The sequence below is a fragment of the Myxine glutinosa genome, chromosome 1, assembly GCF_964187855.1.
Source record: "Myxine glutinosa chromosome 1, kmMyxGlut1.1, whole genome shotgun sequence".
Classification (NCBI taxonomy): Eukaryota; Metazoa; Chordata; class Myxini; order Myxiniformes; family Myxinidae; genus Myxine; species Myxine glutinosa.
In genome coordinates, this window is record NC_136261.1 from 156686947 (window position 1) to 156708055 (window position 21109).

Below are 21109 nucleotides of genomic sequence, written 5' to 3' on the forward strand. Positions count from 1 at the left end.
AGAGATTCCCTTTACAGGAAGAGTGGCTTGTAAACCTACGGTGTCTGGTCCTGACACCAAATCAGACTTCAAATGGATGACATGAAGTGGAGCTTTAACATAGCCACCAACCCCCTGTAAAAGAACACTAACACCAGTTGCCGTCTTCTCTGACAATGGCAAAATGCCTTCAAGCATCAAAGATTGATGTGCTCCTGTGTCCCTCAATACCCTAAGAGGTCTCTGGTTCGTTAAGTCTCCATCCAGTGACACAAACCCCTCTGAAATAAAAGGTTTGTAACCCTCTTGAACACGGTCGTTCTGTGATGCCGTAACTTTGGCATGGGAACCTTCACAAGGCACTGTCCTCCAAGTACGATTTCTAGCATTTGCCAATGCATTCGGAGTTGTACGCGTCTGACTCCGCTCCTGATTTTTCCTTTTCAGGGCATAAGATTGGGACATAAAATGCCCAGGTTTCTTGCAAAAAGCGCAAGTAGGCCCGGTGGAAAAACTCGATGTCTGCCTCGGGCCCCCCGGAAGATAAGTCTGTCTTGGAACTATAGTCTTATGATCCCTAAAAATCGCGGTATCAGATTTGTCCTCATAGTCATCTCGAGGCCGCCTCCATGAATATTTGTTCTCCGCCCCTGATTTACCATAACTCCCCTGGCTAACTCTAGGCGGGAAGTTAGGTTTGTGGAACCCCATCCTGTGTGTCAAAGCATAGTCATCTGCCACGGTTTCTGCCTCATACAACTCTGGTACTTTCTTTTCATCCAGATGTACTTTAATGTCCACGTGGACACACTGTTGGAATTCATCCACCAAGATCAATATTGTCGTAACAGGTTGAAGTCTTTCCCAATCCCCTTCGAGTCACACCACCGATCAAACATGGTTTCCTTCATTCTGGCAAACTCCACATGGGTCTCACTCTCCCTCTTCCTGGCATTCCTGAATTTTTGCCGGTGAGCTTCAGGTACCAATTCATAGGCTTTGAGAATGGTTTTCTTCACTATCTCATAATCTGCACATTGCTCAATCGTTAAAGCCGAATCGATATCTTGAGCTTTACCCACCAGAACACTTTGCACTAACATAGTCCAGGACCCCACAGGCCATTTTAGCATTTGAGCCACTTTCTCAAAGTGTAAAAAAAACTTGGCTACCTCCTTTTCATTGAAGGGTGGAACCAGCCTCACATGCCTACCAACATCCCAAGTGTTCTGACGAGTTGTCGAACTAGCCGGCATGGATACTACTTCTCTCCGTTCTCCCATTAATTCCAGCTCCTTGAGTTTAAGTTCCTTCTGATACTCCATGTCACGTTCCTTTAACTCCCTTTCGGCTCTCCTTTCCTCTGCTCTTTCCTCTGCTCTTCTTTCTTCTTCAGCTCTCCTTTCCTCTGCTCTTCTCTCCTCGAGTTCTCGTTCCTGTTCTGCTCTTCTTTCCTCGAGTTCCTTTTCAGCTCTCCTTTCCTCTGCTCTTCTCTCCTCGAGTTCTTCTTCAGCTCTCCTTTCCTCTGCTCTTTCCTCGGCTCTTCTTTCTTCTTCAGCTCTCCTTTCCTCTGCTCTTCTCTCCTCGAGTTCTTGTTCAGCTCCCCTTTCCTCTTCTTTTAACCTTTCCTGGCTCTGCAGTTGCATCTCCATTTTCCGGAGCTCCACATTTTCTTTTTCCTCGGGTAACCAATCCAAGGCTACCTCTTTCCATGTTCCTTGTCCCACCAGAGATTCTACCACCAATGTCTGCATCTCTGCTTTCTTCATATTAACTCGGACCTCCAAGTTAAAATATTTGGCCAATATCAAGAGTTCCGATCTTTTTATCACTTGGAACTGTGCCTCATTAGGGGACGCCGCAAACTTTTCTGCGTCAAACACCATAGTGACTATTAGTTAGCACCTGTTAACCTTCACACAAAAATTTTCAAATTTTTTTTTGAAAGATTTGGGAATGTTAGAAAAATTCCAAATTTGGGAATTTTGGGAATGTTAGGTAATTCTATCCCAGACGAGATTTGGGAATTTTGTCAGCAAAGACGAGCCCCCAATTTCTGTTACGTGCTCCTCCCCAAACCCCGGTCACGGTGTACCTCCGAGCCCCGAGAGGAGTCACGGCAGAAAGATGTGTTATTCTGTATGTCAAAGATCAATGGTGAAGCCACACCAATTGTTACCAACAAACAAAATATTGTATTAAGCTCACACAAGAATAACAGTACAACAACAATAGTAATCAATTGTACAACCAATATATATTTCCTATGATGGTACCCAGAGAGGTCATCAGACCCAGAGACGCCTTCATCGGGGCTGAGCGAGCAAGGCTTCTGCTGCCGAAATCCAGCGCGGTTTGGGCGATTCTACCCCTGTTTGGAGAACACCCAGCGAGGCCTTCATCGGGCCGAGCGAGCAAGGCTTCTGCTGCCGAAAGCCAGCGCGGCTTGGGCGATTTTGCCCCTGTTTGGAGAACACCCAGCGAGGCCTTTATCGGGGCAAAGTGAGCAAGGACGTGTCGGGACCTGGTTCGCGCCATTGACCGAGTGGTTCGCACCAACTAGAGCTGTTTTCGGATGACGTGCTGATGTCCTTGGACTTCGCGCCAGGCTCTGGGCCGACCAGGCCGACGTGGTGTGGTTCTGACCGGGCAAACGTGGTGTGGTGCTGACGTGGTGTGGTGCACGGGCCGATATGGTGTGGTGCTGACCGGGCCGCCATGGTGTGGTGCTGACCGGGCTGACTTGGTGTGGTGCTCACCGGGCTGACTTGGTGTGGTGCTGACCGGGCTGACTTGGTGTGGTGCTGACCGGGCCGACGTGGTGTGGTGCTGACGGGCCGACGTGGTGTGGTGCTGACCGGGCCGACGTGGTGTGATGCTGACCGGGCCGACGTGGTGTGATGCTGACCGGGCCGACGTGGTGTGGTGCTGACCAGGCCGCCGTGGTGTGGTGCTGACCGGGCCGCCGTGGTGTGGTGCTGACCGGGCTGACGTGGTGTGGTGCTGACCGGGCTGACGTGGTGTGGTGCTGACCGGGCCGACATGGTGTGGTGCTGACCGGACCGACGTGGTGTGGTGCTGACCGGGCCACCGTGGCGTGGTGCTGACCGGGCCACCTACGTGTGGTGCTGACGGGGCCCCCGCATCTGTGATGCTGACGCCGCCATCCCCCCCTCCCCCCCCCCCCCCCCCAGAATTTCCATGTTTTAAACGTTTCCCAGTGTGTACCCTGGATTAGAATAGGTACACCGTATCCCTGCATGTCGTAAGAGACGACTAAGAGGGTTGGTGTCAGGAAGGGCATCCGACCATAAAAACATTGCCTCAAAAAGAGAACCATGACAATTACAACGACATATGGGCAGGGTACAGCCCGAAGTGGAGATCGGTTTCTGAGGTTTGGGACATGGAATGTAGGGACAATGACAGGGAGATCAGGAGAAGTGGTGGAAGTATTGGTCAGAAGAAGAGTGGACATATGTTGTGTGTAAGAGACGAGATGGAAGGGAAGTGGTGTGAGAATGATGTAGGGTAGGCAGGGACGGGAATACAAGTTTGTGTGGCAAGGGTGCCTGGAGGGCGTGAATGGTGTTGGTGTCCTGTTTTCTGAGGAGTTTGTAGACAGTGTGGTGAGTGTGACTAGAGTGAGTGATAGGTTGATGATGGTGAAAATGATGATTGGAATGCTCTTGGTGAACGTCATCTCGGGATATGCTCCGCAGGTTGGTCGGAGCGATGAAGAGAAGGACAATTTCTGCTGTGCGATAGAGAAGCTGATGGAAAACGTGAAAGATGAGGAAGTTGTTGTGTTGGAGGAGACCTAAATGGACATGTGGGCAGGAGTATGAATGGTTTTGAGGGAGTTCATGGGGGTTACGGATATGGTGTGAGAAATGGAGAAGGTGAAAGGATTTTGGAGTTTGCTGATGGAGCTGATTTGTTGATTTGTAATACTCAGTTCCAGAAAGAGGATAATAAGCTTGTTACATACACGTCAGGTGGGTCGAGGACAACCGTTGACTACCTGATGGTGCGTAGGTGAGATAGGGGGCACCTCCGGGACACAAAGGTGATCCCGGGGGAGGACGCTGTTTCACAGCACCACTTGGTTGTCTGCGACATAAGGGTGAAAGGTGCGAGGAGAGCTCGGCAGGTGAAGTACCAACCGAGAATGAAGGTGTGGAGGTTGAAAGAGGTGACAGTAAGGGAGGCATTAAAAGAGAGGCTGAGTAGGGTGGAGGATGATGTGGTTGAGCTTGAAAGTGTTTGGATGTCAATGAAAGCTAGTCTGTTGGAAGCCGTTGGTGAGGTATGTGGATGGACAAAAGGACCACTGAGGCACTCGGAAACATGGTGGTGGGATGATGAAGTTGGAAAGAGGATTTACGAGAAGAGGAAGAACTTCAAGGAGTGGCAGAAGGCGAAGGGTACAGGAGCAGAAACAGCAGAACATGAAAGTTATAAGGCAGCCAAGAAGGCTGCAATGAAAGAGGTTGCAAAGGGGCAGGAGGCATGTAGGAAAATGTTCGGAGAACGCTTGGATTCGGAAGAGGGTCAGAGAGCAGCATTCAGGATTGCAAAGCAGATAGCGAAAGAGAGGTGTGATGTGATGGGGGTGAGTTGCTTGAAGGATGAAGTGGGACAAATCGTTGTGGACCCAGATGGAATTAAAGGAAGATGGAAAAGATATATGGAAATGCTGTTGAATACAGAGAATGAATGGGATGGCAACATAGAGAGTAACCCAGTTTTAGGACCGCAGAGAAGATAACTGAGAAGGAAGTTGAGGAAGCGATAAAAGCAATGAAGAGTAGAAAAGCGGGAGGGCCGACAGGAGTTGTGGGAGATATGTTGAAGGCAGCAGGAAGTTGGGGTGTGAAGAGAATGACAGAGATCTGTAACTGGTGGTGAAAGAAGGCCGCATTCTAGTGGATTGGGAACTGAGTACCCTCATCCCTCTATACAAGGGGAAAGGTGACCCTCTGGAGTGTGGCTCGTACCGAGCGATAAAGTTATTGGAGCATGGAATGAAGGTATTGGAAAGGGTGTTGGAGAGGAGGATAAGGAAGAAAGTGAAGATCGACGAAATGCAGTTTGGATTTATGCCAGGAAGAGGAATGACAGACGCGCTTTTCATTGTGAGGCAGTTGCAGGAGAAGTACATGGAGAAAAGGAAAAAGTTGTTTCTTGGGTTTGTTGATCTGGAGAAAGCATTCGATAGGGTTCCACGCAAAGTATTGACATGGGCATTGAGGAAGTTAAGAGTGGAGGAATGGTTGATCAGAGTAGTGATGGCAATGTACAAAAGAGCGCGCACAGCTGTAAGGACGAAGGACAGGAACAGTGGTGAGTTTGAGGTGAAGGTGGGAGTGCATCAGGGGTCGGTACAAAGTCCACTACTATTTGTAGCTGTGATGGAGGTGCTGGCTCAGAACGTAAAGGAGGGTTTACCATGTGAGTTGTTGCATGCAGATGATCTGGTGTTGATTGCGGAAAGTATGGATGTACTGAAGGAAAAGATGAACAAGTGGAAGGAATGTATGGAGACAAAAGGTCTGAAGGTGAATATCGGTAAGACGAAGGTGATGGCAAGTGGTAAAGCATGTGGTGAGGTGGAAAGAACTGGGAAGTGGCCCTGTGCTGTGTGCAGGAAGGGTGTCGGAATGAACTCCATTCAATGTACAATGTGCGCTGAGTGGGTTCATCAAAAATGTAGTGGAATGAGAGGGTCAATAACCAGTGTGGCAGCTACATTCAAATGTAAGGTGTGCACAGAGGGAGCTGCAGATGGAGGAAATGTTGAGTTGGATCTTGGAGACGGTGTGAAGCTGGAAGGTGTGAAAACACTTTGCTACCTTGGAGACATGCTGAATGGAGAAGGTGGATCAGACTCGGCAACGGTTGCAAGAGTGAGATGTGCATGGAATAAGTTTCAGGAACTGAGTGGCGTGCTGATGAGGAGGGGAGTGTCGTTGAAGCTGAAGGGAAAGGTGTATGCTGCATGTGTGAGAAGTGTTATGATTTATGGGAGCGAGACATGGGAAATGAACGTAGAGCAGCAACGAAGGTTGGAAAGGGTGGAAATGCGAATGGTTCGATGGATGTGCGGAGTATCGTTCAGAGAGAGGAAGACAAATGATGAATTGTGAAAGATGATGGGAATAGAGCCTGTGATTGATGCTGTGAAGAGGAACAGGTTGAGATGGATTGGTCATGTGTTGAGGAAGGATGAAAGTGACTGGTTGAGAAGAGTGATGGAAATAAATGTAGAAGGAAGTAGAGGACGGGGAAGACCGAGAAAGACTTGGCTAAAGATGGTGGAAGAAGAAATGCGGGCAAGGGGGTTAACAAGGAGAGATGCAGAAAATAGGGCAAAATGGAGAAGATTGTCATGGGGACCGCAAGGCTAACCCCGGCTCTAGCAGGGAAAATGGCCTTAAAATGCATGTTGTTGTTGTTTGTTGTTGTACCATCAGGTTCGTACAATATAACTCACTGTGCTCCAAGTGAGCGAAAAGAAGAACATTCCCCAATGTCTCTATTCCGGCATCAAGCCAAAGTCGATCCGCTCCAGCGATCGTCAGAACAATGTCCAATCGAGACCAGAATCCCGTTCGGATGACAGTCACAGTCCCGCTGCCAAAGCTGCGCAAAGGTGCCCTCAAGGTGACTGGGAAATCACACCCTCGGGTATGGACATTCCACGGCTCCAAACCGGCGAATCGCAAATTTCCCACTCAAAAGTCACGCGACACACGCACACCAGATTAACGTCTGAATGAGGTGAAAATGGTTGAAACGAAGTGAAAAACCTTGAGCGATGCGCAAAGCGCGCAAGTCAAAATGGCCGACGGACCGTTCTCGTGGCGTAACGGCACTACGATGATTCTCCTCGGAATCACCCGCAAAACCTGTCACGCAGGTTGATCTGTCACAGCAATAACAACTCTGTCACAGGAATCCCTTTCCCGGGAAACCCAAAGTTCACTCGTGACCCTCGTTCGCCAATCGTTCGCTCCAGACCTCGAAGCAGCTCGGCTTCTTGTCTGACTCACTCGCTTCGCCTTCTCTTCCTCCTCTTCCTCTTCGTCGTCGTCCGGTTCCGGTTTCATTTAAAACATTAACTTTTTTACCTTTTGAAAATAGTAATCTCTATCTCCCTTAAACGACAACAATAATAGTACATGGAACCAACAATGTTTACGGTGCATGAAAAACCACAACAACGGAAGTGACGAATCCGTAACAAAATATACATATATACACACTTTATACCCATTTAAAATATATATATTTAAATTCTAACGTGTAGGCTCAATGGACTAATGGATAAAGCATCAGACTCCAAAGCTGGGGGTTTTGGGTTTGCATCCCGTCTGGGTGGAATATTTTTTTCCACTTACCAATATTCTTTTCTTTCTTTTCTTCAATTAAGTTGTTTATTAAAGACGATACCAATCTCTCACAGAACACACCGCCATCATGACGAGCAGCAAGCAAACACCAAACCACGCCCCAGACGTCACTCCACATTACGTAGTACCAATCACAACACTTCTGGCCGACCTTCGCTGACCGTATCGAGGTTGAAGGGCCGAAACGGGATTATGCTGTGGACCTCGACTGAGGACCTGGTTAATGAGGCACACTTGTGACCAGGTGTGTTTTGAAATTATATTATATATATATATATATGCTTTGGGTGTTCAGGACGGAATTGGCAGCAAGATGAGGCGGAGTGAACAATTGGTGGACTAACGAGTCCATTGGACCAAATTTTCATTGGTCTTCACGGACTTGTAGCATACCTAACTGCTGTACCTTTCACAGATGTGCTTGGGCCGGGTGGGGTAGGGGAGTTGGGTTGGGAAGGTGGATTATACAATCGTTATTATTATTTCAAATAATACTACTGCTATTATTATTGGTGTTAATATTATTAGTATTAATTAATATATGCCTTGTTGCAATGGTATCATTATTTTTGTTATTTATTTTGTAATTAGTAAGCCATGCCATGGAAAGACCTATTGATCTGCTCTGTACACCTTAACATGGCGTGCGTTTAAAGCATGGGAATTTATCTGTATTAGTTGGAGTTAATTAGCTTAATTTTGTTGCATCACATTCACCATTAGAAAGCTCCAGTACAATTCCACAAAAAAGAATGCTTCATACACAAACACACAGTCACACACACACACACACACACAAACAAACACACCATCACACACACACAATCACCCACACAAGCGCACAGGCACAAACACAATCACACACAAACACAGTCACACACACACAATCACCCACACAAGCGCACATGCACAAACACAATCACACACAAACACAATCACACACACACACAATCATACACACACACACACACACACACACACACACACACACACACACACAATCATACACACACATACACACACACAATCATACACACACACACACACACACACACACACACACACAATCATACACACACAATCATACACACACACACACACACACACACACACAATCATACACACACACACACACACACACAATCATACACACACACACACACACATACACACACACCTTATCTATTTATAGTAGATTCTGCATGTATAATTGCATAATTGTGTGATTATCATGTCATTGTTATGATGGAAACTGCATTTACCTGAGCTTATGACTCAGCTCCTCTGTTTATTGGTGATACCCCTTGGTCAGAATAGTGTGTCGTGCGAATGGGGTAAAACTGCTCGATGTAGTCCTGTGTGTATTCAAACATTTTGAACTTATTTCCCACTTTTTCAAAACATTCCCATGTCTTTTGAAAACAGGGTTTTTTGATTATTTTTTACATTGTTTTGATTATTTCTACCATTGAACAACTAACTTCCTTCTATTGTCCTTCAATGTTAATGTGCTATGAATCTCCTTCTTATGCTCACTGGCATGACAATATTGTCACTTTTATCACAAGCAATATGGCTGCAATGTTATATTTTTATATCCAAGATCTATCTACAAGATTGAAGCTCATGGGAGAGCAATGGTGACATTTGGACACAATTATAGGTAAGGGAATGAATGAACAGGAAAAAGGAGAGGGGAGGAATCAGACACAGTCACCTGTAAGTAAGAGGGTTGGGAAGGAGGTGGGAAGGGGGAGGGGGAAATTCTGGGGCCCTGGAGCGAATGGGATTGAACAGCCTGAGGCCAGTTCCACAAACTGGAGAAAAAAAGGACAAAAATAATTATGCTCCGTAATTAGTCTGGATATTGAGAGTTGAACTAGGATGGGACTACTGGAATAATCCATGGATCATTGAATTGCTGGGGAGGATCAGATCGGGGGGGGGGGGGGGGGGGAGGGGGGGAGCTGAGAGAGAGAGAGAGAGAGAGAGAGCAGAGGGAGCGTGACTGAGTGCCATGGCACCAACCTACCGGTATCTACAATGTGAGGGAAACAAGACTTGTGTTTCGGCCTCATTGCAGAAGATGCCAATATTTATTGATGGCTTTAGCTTCCACAGAATCCAGTAGAGACAGGTGTGATGCTGGGGCTGGGCATCGGGGTGTGGCGACTTCTAGCTTTACATGCATCTTTTTCTACATGAACAGACTGTGCAGGCAGAATCATTTCACCAAACTTGTTCCTCACATACTGATGCTCTGCCAGCATACATTCGTTTAGTAGGCGTGGTTTAAAACCAGTAACAACCAATCAACTCTGAGTACAAGAGGTCGAAGCACGAGGAGGAGGAAGAGGGTCGTTGTTTTTACGTGGACTCTCTCCTCTCAAGGGTTTTTTGAGCAAAAAGTCGCAATAACGTGGAGTGGGTAAATACTGTGCTTGACTCTCCTTTGGTTTCCTTTGGGACTATCAGCAGAGTGCTACTTCACTTTCACCACCCGCTTGCTGTTCATGATAACCTGAGAAACGTTTCTACTTCCCGAAGTTATTTCTTTTCTTCCGCCATCTTGGATCGCCTTTTGCCGGTGGATTATTCATTTTTGTTTTAACTATGGCTCGAGCCACCCTGAAGCATTGGTACTTTCGTCTCCTGAAAATCAACATTTCACGACGGGTTCGGTGACTTCTGGGGAGCATTGGCTGCATCTCGGTGGAACATCAACATTTACTCCCGTTTCGCCATGTTCGTCGAGCATAATGGAGACGAAGGATTGCCAGCAAGCATCTAACCACCGTATGACCACACCTTAGTAGAAATTCACATACACATATAATTTCTACAGGGGAGAGCAGGGGTGTATTCCCTGAGCAACTTGTAACAACTTTCCCAAGCAAATTTATTGTGTTAGCAGCTGCTACAGAGTACGACGAAGAGGGAAAGAAAGATGAAGACGTGGGAAATCAGAAGGTGGAGCCCCTACCAAGCTTATTTACATGCCCTACCATTGTGCATTTTGGGAGGAAGTGGGTGGGTGTTGCATGGTTGTAGATCTTGAAGAATTACGATTTTTTTCTTTTTCTGTATACATAATCGAGGCTCGTCAAAGAGCTAACATTTATCACACAAACAAATCAAACAGACAAACAAACAAAGTATATAAAAAGGGGAGTGGTAGACAAGATGGGGAGAGAAGGGGAAGCACATAAACACAACATTTGAGAGCAGGGACATCGGGAATGTGTGGGAGGGAGGGGGCTTGGGGGAAGGCGGCGTGGGAAAGGGGGGGGGGAGGTGGGAGAAGTATAAACACAAGGACACAAAGGACTTCCAGGAAAGAAGTTGGTATTTCAAAAAAGTCGATTTGGGGTGAAATTAGCGGGGGTAGAAAAGATCAAGGTTTTGGATGGGTGAAGATAAGAGATGGTGGTGAACAGCTGTTTTAAAGACCTAGAGGGAGAAGTGGGATTGAAGAGAGTGAGGGAGTTTGTTCCAGAGGTGGGAGAAAAGAGGAATGATGGAGTGAAGGTGAGCAGAGAGTCTTGATTTTGGCAGTTTAACCATAAGAGGGTTGCAGGCAGATCTTGTGCGACCTGTAGGAATATTTGTGGAACAGAGCCCAGAGAGAGCTGGAGGAGCAATGCCGGAGAGGAGTCGGTAGAAGACAGAAAGACCACCAACCTGCCTGCGGTGAGTAAGTGAAAGGCCCTCGGAGGTAGCTTCATCAAGGGAGATTCCAATGATTCTGAACGCTTTGGTTTCAACAGCATGAAGACGAGCTAGGTGTGAGGCAGGAGCACCAGCCCAGAGGGGAGAGCAGCATTCCATTCCAGAGGGGAGAGCAGTATTCCATTGAGCTGCGGATGAAAGCCTTGTATGTGATGAGGAGCTCAGGTGTGCCAAGGAAGGACTTCGCACGACAGAGGATGCACAGACGGCGACTGGCTTTGGAGGCCAGATTTGAAATGTGGTTTTCCCAGGAAAGATCATGGCAGACAGTGAGACCCAAAAGCTTGAGTGACAGAACTTCTTGGAGAGGATTATTCAGAAAGTAGATGGGAGGGTTGTCCAGTCGGTCTTTTCGGAGAGACATCGTAAGAGTGTGAGCTTTGTCAGGATTGAAAGACATGTTCCACTTGTTTGCCCAGTCAGTGATTTTGTCCAGGTCTGCAGAGAGTGAGGAGGCTGCAGACTGCCGATCTGAGGGATGAGGAATGGAGTGGCAGAGAGTGGAGTCATCAGCAAAGAGATAGAGCGGATTTTCAAGAGAGTCAGAGAGATCATTGATGAAGACCAGAAAAAGCACAGGGCCCAGAACACTGCCTTGGGGAACTCCAGCCTGAACCGGAAGAGGAGATGAGAGAAACCCATTCAGGGCCACACGTTGACTACGACTAGATTGGAAGTCCGCCAGCCATGCGTGGAGATTTCCATGGATACCAAAGGAGGAGAGTTTGGTGAGCAGAGCGGGGTGCCAGACCGTATCGATGGCACGTGATATGTCGAGGGAGACAGCTCTAATTTCCTGTTTGGCATTGAGAACCTCCATCCATTGTTGAGACAGCAGAAGCAGCATGTCCAGAGTAGAGTGACCTGGTCTGAAACCAAATTGATGATCAGAGATCAAGCCATTGGAGAAGAGGAAAGATTTCATATCCGAAGCAATGATGGATTCCATGACTTTGCTGATAATTGGGAGAAGGCTGATTGGTCTGTAGTTGCTAGGATCTTTTTTTGCACCTTTTTTGTGTAAAGCAGTGATGTTGGCTGATTTCCAAGCCGATGGCAGATGACCTTGAGCAAAAGAGAGGGTGAAGAGAACAGAGAGAGGGAGTGAAAGAGCAGAAGTACAGGATTTTAGGACCCGTGGGCTGATGCCGTCAGGTCCAGTTGCAGAATCAGAGTCGAGGGTTGACAGAAACTTTTCCACCTTATCAGGAGGAAAGGACACAGAGTCCAGGAGCAGCTGGGTACACCTGGGTATGGTGGGTACAGAGAGGGATGGGTTTGGGACACAAGATTTAGAGGCAAACACAGAGTTGAGGCATTCAGCTTTTTCACATGCGGTGTCAGCTGTGTAGCCGTTTGAGGTAACGGAGGGGATGGAGGGGGAACAAACACCAGAAAGAGATTTGACCAGACGCCACCAGGATTTGGAAGAGGGAGACAGATAAGAGAGTTCGGTCTTGAGAACGGAGAGATATTGTTTCCTGGCTCTCCTGAGGGTGGACACACACTTGTTTCGGGCTTTGTGAAAGGAAATGAGATTTCCTTCCGTTGGATTTGCTTTCCACGAGACGAAGGCAAGTTGTTTCTGGGCAACAGCCTCACCACAAGATTCTGTGTACCATGGACGGGAGGAAGGGTATGACAACTGAAGACGAGATGGGATAAATCTGTGCATGAGAGCAATTTACTTTGGAAGAATTCCCAGGATGAGTTGATGTCAGAGGTGGTAGAGATGGGAGACCAGTCCAGATGATTGATGGCTTCTTGAAGACCATGCCAGTTGGCCTGAGTGAAATGCCAGACTCGTCGACGCTGAGGAGGCTCCCTGAGAATGGCCAGAGAGATGTCCACTTTAACAAGCACATGATCAGATGAGCCGATTGGAGCAGAAGAAGAGCAGCAGACATTTGCAGGGAAGTTAGTCATAACCAAGTCCAGAAGAGAAGATGCTCCGTTGACTGAGATCCGGGTCGGGAAATTGACAGATTGTGTCAGTCCCAGTGAGTCGCAGAAGTCCTTTGCTGAGGAGCCATGGCTGGTGAGAGAGGTACCCACACCCAGCCAACTGGCATGGTTACAATTGAAATCAGCACATATGAGGAAGAGAGAGTTGGGATGAGTAGATATAAGTTGGTCCATATTATCAGACAGCGAGATGTAGATGGAGTCATCACTGTTTGGTGGACGGTACAACACACAAATGAACAAGAGGTAGGAGCGAAGGGGAAGCCGTAGCCAGAGGTATTCCTGGGGGTGAGGTGGAGAGAGGGCAGTGCAGGGCGAGTGAGAAAGAGAGTTTTTGCTAAAGATAGCAACCCCACCTCCAGGACGAGGCTCAGGTCTATCATACCGGAGGAGGGAGTAACCCGGGAGAGATACTAAGGAATCAGAGACATCATGAAGGACGAAAGTTTGTGTTAAGCAGATCACGTCTGGTTTGTCAGAAGCAACCTGTATGGAGAGATCAGTTAAGTTTGAACGAAGGCCCCGGATGTTTGAGGTCCATACCGTTAATGAAGAGGATGGGGGAGCATCGGATACAGAACAGGGGGGAGGAGGGGTAGGGTAAGATGTGGAAGAGGAGGAAGAGGTAGGGAGAGCTGTTGAAGGTGTGTCAGAGATTTCAGAATAGCTCAGAGAAAGGGAAGGATGGGGTGGAGAAAAGGTTTGATGGTGATTGGGTGAGGCACAGTGAGGTGTTATTTGAGGGGGGGGGGCTGAGCGAGGCAGAATGTTGGGGGAGATGGAGGTGAGGGTTGGAAGGTGGAAGAGGCGGGGAGGACGCTTTGAGGAGGATGGGTGAAAGGGGGGAAATGGAGAAGAAATGAGGGTGGGGAGATTTGAAGGAGAGGGGCGAGGGGGGAGTTTATGATTGGAGGGGTTAGGGGGGAGTTTAGGAGGGAAGGGACAAGGGGAGGGATTTGAAAGGGATGGGAGATGGGGGAGATTTGGAGGGGAGGGGTGAGGGGGGAGTCTAGGAGGGGAGGGGCAAGGGGGAGTCTCGGAGGGGAGGGGTATGGGGGGAGTTTAGGAGGGAAGGGGCAAGTGGGGAGATTTGAAAGGGATGGGTGATGGGGAGGATTTGGAGGGGAGGGGCAAAGGGGAAGATTTGAAAGGGATGGGTGATGGGGTAGATTTGGAGGGGAGGGGTGATGGGGAAGTTTTGGAGGGGAGGGGAGATGGGGAAGATTTGGAGGGGAGGAGTGAGATTGGATTTTGGAAAGTGTATGATTAATGGGAAACGAACATTTATTGCAAAATGAGTTTCTTGTGACCTTTGAGTTAAAAAATACATTTAAGGATGCTGGAGGGGGGGTGGAGTGCAGGAGAGTTTAGGGGATGTTGGAAAGAGGCACCGTAAGAGATGGAATTTTTTGGGGGGATGAATAGATTTGGTGAGCAAGTCGAAAGCAACCTTTTAAAGAAGAAGAAGAAAAAGGTGTTATAATATATGACAGAATACAGTACTTCAGGGGAAAGTTTAAACATTTGAAAGTTTAACAGTGAAAACTATCTGGGGAAATGGGGGAGAAACACGTGGTCGAAGAACGAACGAACGAATAAGAACACCGAATAAACGAATACGAACATCGAATAAGAACAGAGAAGGAAATGTTTTTTTTGTTTGTTTGTTTGTTTTAGTTGAGATTTTAAACAAGGAAGTAGGCTATTGGGTGAAAAGACTGGGAAAAACAGAGAATGAAAGTTATTGGAGCACAAACAACGGACCGCTGAGAGAAAAACAAAGCCTCAAGGTCGGACACGGTACAAGGCCTCAAAAGACACGACACGAATTAACACGATTTTCTATACATGTATGAAAGATTTACACCCAGAATTTTCCGAGGGACCCACTGTAGGTACACACACCATAAAATAAATAGTTTTGACGGAAATACAAATGGGAACAATTACTTAACTTGGATAGCGTGGAGATCGTGGACAGCTGCGAAAAAACGTAAGCTCGCCGGCAAGCAAGCATGAAAAGTAGGGTAAAAATTTAAAGTATGAAATGCACGTTTTAATAATATTATGAGAATACATAACAGGGGAATGCTTCCAAACATTTTATTGGTGTATAGTATCGATTTGAATCCGACTATGGTGGACATTTTTGCTAACATAACGAAGCACCTCTCTTAATTGCTTGCTCAGTTTACCGAGATGCTCGCCGAGTGGTTTGCGAAGCAACAGAATGACTGGCTTGGAAAGCGACAGCAAGCTGCTTGCTCACAAAACACACCCCTGCTGTAGGTTACTCCATCGAACTATGGACCAAGGGCCTTGTAGATTGTATTTCTCATCTTTCAATTCCGTCGCACCCCCACTTTATTAAAGATTTAATTATTAAAGATCATCAATTTTCAGTTTGATATCAATTGACAGTATACACTATATCTGTGATATATAGACTCAATCTTTTAATTATTATTTTTAAAGCAGTCATAATTTTCTGTTGTGGGTTTAAGAAATAATATTTTAATAGGAAGTGGATAAGAAAAAGCAGGGTTTTCTTTCTGTGGTTAAAAATTCATTCATTAATTATCACTTGCTTATTGTTTCAATGAGTGTAACTAGAAATCCTTGTATAAATTGTGAAAAAAAAGGTTCCAAAATATTCAGTCAACTAACTGCCAGAACTGGCTGTTCAATCAGTAACCAGGCGTATCGGAAGCTCAGCAGGCAAGCGAACCATAATAACCAGGCTGTAAAGAACTCAGTTTTACTTTTAAAACGTATGTGAGAGTAATCATGGCAGCAAACTCCAGCAAACACTCAGATTAGTACCAGGAAGTGAACTTTGCACACCTCAAAGGAGAAATTCACGGATGTTACCCTGTAAAAGCCGCATTCGATAATTTTCTGAACTCTTCAATTTCGACTCTTCCTTATTTGCATGGAAGAGGTCGATTGTTTTTGCATGCTTCCTGATTTTTATGGATTTCCATTCCTCCTGACATATTCACATACGTACGAATGCAATTTAATACTAGTTTAGGAGTCGCGGAAGGCGAGAGAACGAGGCCATTCGTAGGGTTCGAAGATGGTTTATTGTAACAGCAATATCCAGCACACTAAACTCGAACGGAAGTCAGCATGCTTATATAAAGCCAAAAGCCCTCTTCGGAGGGCGTGGCTCCGGCAACCGCGCGTGCGTCACGTCCGCACAACCACAAGTCCAACAGGCCCGTGCACGTGTATTATGCCCAAATAAGGTAATCACATAAGGTAACCGCCGCATGCGGTTACCTGCACATAAGGTAACCGCCACACTAGTGTATTTATGAGTTATATGTGAATCTTGTCTTACACAGGTTCTCAGCGATCCTCCAATAACAGCACCAAATTGTGAGACTACCATTATGCCAAGTAACTCCATGAAAATGTGGAGCATCTACATATTTATTTTATAAAACAGGAGGGTCCACCCGTCCATCCCGAAACTACTCCGTCAGTTTTTGGGCTAGCCACACCAAACCTTTGGTGGAACATGTTGGGGTCCCAACGGGTGTCCTGAGGTAGGTGGGAGGTTTTATAAATTCCTCAATAAAATTATTATTTTGACTTTCGAATCGTATGAAGCTGCTCCCGATCCGGAAGTAAACGCGATCACGAACATTCGCTGGTTTGATAATATCTCAATACAATTATGATTTTGAGTTTCCACACGAACGATGCCTATTTTATCCATCCCAAGGTGGTGGGAAGTTTCCTAAATTTCTCGATACAATCATGATTTTGACTTTTGATTCATACAAAGTGTTTCCATTCCACCATTTCTCGCCGGCAGATTCGACTGCATTGGTTATCACATCAGATCGGAATCTATATTCGTTTACCTCATGAGTGTGAGTAACATTGCATTTTGTTATATTCCTGTTATAGTATTAATTTGTGATTGGAATGATGCTGTTTGGAATGAAAATAAAGACAGATTGAGTTTAAAGCAGAATGAGGAAATTACGTGTGGGTGACATTCCACCTGTGACATTCGCGGATTCTGCATTTGTAGTTTCGCCACTGACCGCGTGCAGAAACATTGAACTGGCTGTCTATGCCTGACGTTTGACAGGCGGTGGCACAAGAATGTGATATTCATTGGTGCAACCTTTTCTTTGAGATTTTGGCCTCCCTCCCATGCGTAGCACAGGCACCTTGCTAGTCTATATTATCAAGCAGGACTGTCTGTCCATCCGTCTCCGAACTACCCCCTCAGTTTTGGGCCTAGTTCCACCAAACATTCTGTGGAACGTTTTGGGGTCCCAGCATGTGTTCTATGGTGGGTCGGAGGTTTCATGAATTCCTAAAAGCAATTATGATTTTGAGTTTTGATCCGTACTAGACTGCTCCCGATCTGAAAGTAAAGACAATCACGGGTTCGGCAGAAACATTCACGGGTTTGATAATATCTTAATACAACTATGATTTTGATTTTCCACCCCAATGACGCCACTTTTATCCATCCTAAGGTGGGTGGGAGGTTTCATAAATTTCTCAATACAATTTTGATTTGATTTTCAATCCGTACAAATGAGATTGAGTACCAGTTCACTGGTAAATCCCTGTTTGTCGTAAAAAGGCGACAAAAAGGGTTGGCGGCATGAAGGGCATCCGGCCGTAAAACATTGCTTCAAAAAGGGGACCGAAAAACAACAACAACCACGGTCCCCGAAAAGGGCCAACCCCCGCTTTGCGGGGAAAAATGGCCTCTAAAGATGGTTTTTTTGGGTTTTTTTTCAATCCGTACAAAATGTTTCGGATTCGCCCTTTATCATCGGCAGATTTGTCTGTATTGGTTATCAGGCGAGAATGCATTTATCTTAGTTTACCTCACAAGTGTTTGTAACATTGTATTTTGTTGTATTAATGGTACAGAATTAATTTGTGATTAGAATTATGCTGTTTGGAATTAAATATTGAGAGATTGAGTTTAAATCAGAATGAGGAAATGATGTGAGGGTTTCTATACCCGTGACATTCGTGACATTCGCGGAATCACCATTTGCAGTTTCACCATTGAGCCAGCCCTGCCAAATTTTCTGTGCAGGTTTTGGGTCCCGGCACATGTCATAAGGTGAGTAGGAGTTTTCATAAAATTTCTCGAAACTTTTTTTTTGACATCCTGGCCTCTCTCCCGTCTGAAGGAAGCTCGCTGCCATGGGTATCATTTTCGCGATTACTGAAGTTGACTACCACGGGTATCTCGCTAGTTACGTATACGGTATAAAAACGTTTAAATTTTCTACCTCCATCGTCCCGTTTTGGCTTTATCTATTTATTACATAAGCAAATAGACCAGAATTGTAACCCTCCTTGCCCCTCACCCCTCATTTTATCCAAAACTTATTTATCTTCTATCCAAACTCCTCACAGACTCCTATTATTTTATTTCTCCTATGATCTCCACATTTCTTACTTTTCTGAATTTAGCCTCACTGTTTGTTCCCAAATAAGTATGTATTAAATGTCATCACCACCCATTCCATATTTCCCAACGCTCAATCCAAAGTTAAATACCTTTCTTATTGTACCCCATCCTTTCTCAATTTTCACTCCTCCATCCCTTTAATAACATGATATGCAGATAACCTCACATTTTTCTTTAGTTATGAGGCATGTTATGATCTATTTCTCCAGATTTTCCCCTTCAGTGGCAAACCTGCACCTGACCACCCCACCACCTCCCCCCCGTCCACTCGTCTGGTTTGCTCTCCTTGCCCATTTTTACTCTTTTACTCTTATTTTGCTTCTTTCTTTTTAGTTGTTTCTCACACCTTCAAAACATCAAATGGGCCCATGAATGACCATGCGCCCAGAGCCAGGCACATCTATTTTGATTTAGCTCGACAGGACGGTCAATAGTGTCCTGCCTATTGGCTTCATGGCCTCTGTGCATGGAATTTTGTGGAGTCTGGGGTTTGCTGGTTTATGCCTGGCAGATTTTTTGTCCTGGCAGTTTTGACAGCTACTTTAAGTTGGCACTTCATGCACGCAGACCCGCTCTATTTTTGTTTCATCGCTTGGTCTCATCTCGGTGATCTCTGTTCAGCCTGCATTAAAGATAAATGACAGAAAGGCACAACTTGTGCTCAAAACGTGTCATTGTTTTTTTTCTTCTTATGTTCACTCTGTAGGTGTAAAACCACACAGAGCATAATATTCAATGTTTTTTCCTTCCTTCAGTAAATAATAGTCTCGTTTTAGTTGGGTATAGTTTAAGGGAATGATGAATGTTATATTATTTTTTAAACATGAGTGAAGAACCCATCCTTACGAAGAGGATGATTCCCCAAAAATTAGAGGGGTTAATTCCCCCAGAAATACGTATTCTAATGGATGAAATAAACAGAAAATTGCTATGCTAACCACTGTGTGAATCAAAGATAAGCTGACCCTTTGGGTGTTGACTGTTCGTCGGATCAAAAAAGGGCTCTGGCGAAGGGTCAACGCCTAAATGTCAGCTTATCCTTGCTTCCCATGGCGATTAGCATACCTCAATCAACGTTCTGTTTATTTCATCCATTGTTATAACTGTCCTCCGCAGATCGCTACTTGCTGCAATTTGGTATGACCTGTATTACTTCCTCCCATCGGAAGTGGTGCAATGCCGTATAGGCTATGAGCCAATGGGGTTGGTCAGTATCAGTGTGAGCAGGGCTAATCGTGATGTATAGCAAGGCTGGTGTCCCTATCTAAGGAGTTTTCAGCTGCAACTCACTTGGTCAACCAACAAGGCAAACATGAAGACCAAGGGGCTTTCCAAAGAAGTCAGACATAAATTGGTGGGGAAGCACCGTTCAAGAGAGGATTATAAGAACATTTCAAAGTCACTCATGATAATGATGTCATTCTTGATAATTTCAAAGTCACTTTGAGTACGGTGAAATCCATCATTAAGAAGTGGAAGATCTATCATACCACCCAGACTCTACCCAGATCAGGCCACCCATCCAAACTCAGCAATGGGGAAAGCAGAAAACTGGTTCGGGATGTCACTGCGAATCCACCAATGACTTTGAAAGATCCGCAAGGATCTATGTCTGTTTGACAGACAAACAGACAGACATGCAAACAGGGGCGAAAACATAAATAAAATAGGTTAATGTGTTTATTTTATAATAATCGAATCAAGAAAATGCCGCTTTAAAGGGCACACACTCACTACCATTAACCTGTTGATACTAACTATATGAACTCCATCTCAGGTTTACAATGAATACAATAATGTGAAATGCTGTGATAAAATTAGAGTTCAGTACAGACCTGTACCCAGCTCTTTGATGTACTTTGTTGCTCTCAAAGTGACAGACGACAGAGCATCACACACTCCGGTAAATGCACAGTCTGGACCAAACGTTTGCCTTTTCAAGATTGGGTTAGCGTAACCTGAACGTGGAAAAATCTCATCACAAAGTTATACAGACACGCAAAAAAAATTTGATGTTTTGCTTTCAAATATTTGATGTCCACTTTGGCCTGGGCTTCTTTTAGAGTCTCCGAGGCTATATTTAGAAGAAATATTATTCGATTTTGAGGAGCTACAGCTTGTCTGGAAAAGGAATGTAATAAAATAAGACGGGTGGTTGTAAAGGTCAATTTGGCACAGTGAAAATGTTGATGTGTTAAACTGAAGTTGACTTTTGGAAAGTTGGCAGTGATGGACAAAACAATTATGACTACAAATTGTACCAAAACATCACGACAACTAATGTCTTGAAATCAATGCTCGTTCTACCCATGACCAATGGCCCAATGTTTAAGTTAGAATGCCACTTCAAAGTAATCATCACCATTTGTGTAAACTCTTCATGTGTAAACTCCAGGCCCTTTTATGAAATGCCTAACTTTCAATAGCGTTTATAATTTAGAAATTGTATCATTTGCATTTTCCACCATTTTTCTTTCTTACAGATAATTTCACACTGTGAATATTAAACACAAGATAATTAATTATATTAGATACAGGGAATCCATTGGTTTGTGTT